This window comes from Arachis duranensis, chromosome 6 (assembly GCF_000817695.3).
Source record: "Arachis duranensis cultivar V14167 chromosome 6, aradu.V14167.gnm2.J7QH, whole genome shotgun sequence".
NCBI classification, from domain to species: domain Eukaryota; kingdom Viridiplantae; phylum Streptophyta; class Magnoliopsida; order Fabales; family Fabaceae; genus Arachis; species Arachis duranensis.
The window spans coordinates 37,747,723-37,750,145 of record NC_029777.3 but is presented as its reverse complement, the minus strand read 5'-3'; positions in this window follow the sequence as shown (position 1 = coordinate 37,750,145).

Below are 2,423 nucleotides of genomic sequence, written 5' to 3'. Positions count from 1 at the left end.
TAAAGATAGAGATACTTATGTAATTCATTGGTGAGAATTTCAGATAAGCATATGGAGATGCTTTGTCCCTTCCGTCTCTCTGCTTTCCTAATTTCTTCATCCAATCCTTCTTACTCCTTTCCATGGCAAGCTGTATGTAGGGTTTCACCGTTGTCAGTGGCTACCTCCCATCCTCTCAATGAAAATGTTCAACGCATCCTGTCACGGCACGGCTATTCAGCTGTCGATTCTCGATCATGTCGGAATAGAATCCAGTGATTCTTTTGCGTCTGTCCCTAACGCTCCACAATTGCGAGTTTGAAGCTCGTCACAGTCATTCAATCATTGAATCCTACTCAGAATACCACAGACAAGGTTTAGACCTTCCGGATTCTCTTGAATGCCTCCATCAATTCTAACTTATACCACGAAGATTCCGATTAAGGGATCCAAGAGATAAACATTCAAGCCTTGTTTGCTTGTAGAACGGGAGTGGTTGTCAGGCACTCGTTCATAAGTGAGAATGATGATGAGTGTCACATAATCATCACATTCATCAAGTTCTTGGGTGCAACTGAATATCTTGGAATAAGAACAAGCTGAATTGAATAGAAGAACAATATTAATTGCATTAATACTCGAGGTACAGCAGAGCTCCACACCTTAATCTATGGTGTGTAGAAACTCCACCGTTGAAAATACATAAGAACAAGGTCTAGGCATGGCCGAATGGCCAGCCTCCCAATGATCTAAGAACTAGGCATCCAGAGATGATCAAAAGATCTAAAATGATCCAAAGATGAAAATACAATAGTAAAAGGTCCTATTTATAGGGAACTAGTAGCCTAGGGTTTACAAAGATGAGTAAATTACATAAAAATCCACTTCCGGGTCCACTTGGTGTGTGCTTGGGCTGGGCATTGAAGCATTTTCGTGTAGAGACTTCTCTTGGAGTTAAACGCCAGCTTTTGTTCCAGTTTGGGCGTTTAACTCCCATTCTTGTGCCAGTTCTAGCGTTTAACGCCGGGCAGTTTTGAGCTGATTTGAAACGAAAGTTTGGGCCATCAAATCTCGGGCAAAGTATGGACTATTATATATTATTGGAAAGCCCAGGATGTCTACTTTTCAACGCCGTTAAGAGCGCGCCAATTGGGCTTCTGTAGCTCCAGAAAATCCACTTCGAGTGTAGGGAGGTCAGAATCCAACAGCATCTGCAGTCCTTTTCAGCCTCTGAATCAAATTTTTGCTCAGGTCCCTCAATTTCAGCCAGAAAATACCTGAAATCACAGAAAAACACACAAACTCATAGTGAAGTCCAAAAAAGTGAATTTTAACTAAAAACTAATAAAAATATACTAAAAACTAACTAAAACATACTAAAAACATACTAAAAACAATGCCAAAAAGCGTATAAATTGTCCGCTCATCACAACACCAAACTTAAATTGTTGCTTGTCCCCAAGCAACTGAAAATCAAATAGGATAAAAAAAGAGAATATACTATAAACTCCGAACCATCAATGAAACTTAGCTCCAATTAGATGAGCGGGACTAGTAGCTTTTTGCCTCTGAACAGTTTTGGCAACTCGCTTTATCCTTTGAAGTTCAGAATGATTGGCTTCTATAGGAACTCAGAATTTAGATAGTGTTATTGATTCTCCTAGTTAAGTATGTTGATTCTTGAACACAGCTACTTTATGAGTCTTGGCCATGGCCCAAAGCACTCTGTTTTCCAGTATTACCACCGGATACATCCATGCCACAGGCACATAACTGGGTGAACCTTTTCAGATTGTGACTCAGCTTTGCTAGAGCCCCCAATTAGAGGTGTCCAAGGTTCTTAAGCACACTCTTTTGCTTTAGATCACGACTTTAACCGCTTAGTCTCAAGTTTCCACTTGACACCTTCACGCCACAAGCACATGGTTAGGGACAGCTTGGTTTAGCCGCTTAGGCCAGGATATTATTCCTGTAGGCCCTCCTATCCACTGATGCTCAAAGCCTTGGATTCTTTTTATTACCCTTGCCTTTTGGTTTAAAGGGCTATTGGCTTTTTCTGCTTGCTCTTTCTTTTTTTTTTTGCAAGCTTTTCACTGCTTTTTCTTGCTTCAAGAATCATTTTTATGATTTTTCAGATCCTCAGTAACATGTCTCCTTTTTCATCATTCTTTCAAGAGCCAACAATTTTAACATTCATGAACAACAATTCAAAAGACATATGCACTGTTCAAGCATACATTCAGAAAATAAAAAGTATTGTCACCACATCAAAATAATTAAGCTAGTTTTAAGGATGAATTCGAAATCATGTACTTCTTGTTCTTTTGTAATAAAAACAGTTTTCATTTAAGAAAGGTGATGGACTCATAGGACATTCATAGATTTTAAGGCATAGACACTAAGACACTAATGATCATAAGACACAAACATAGATAAACATAAGC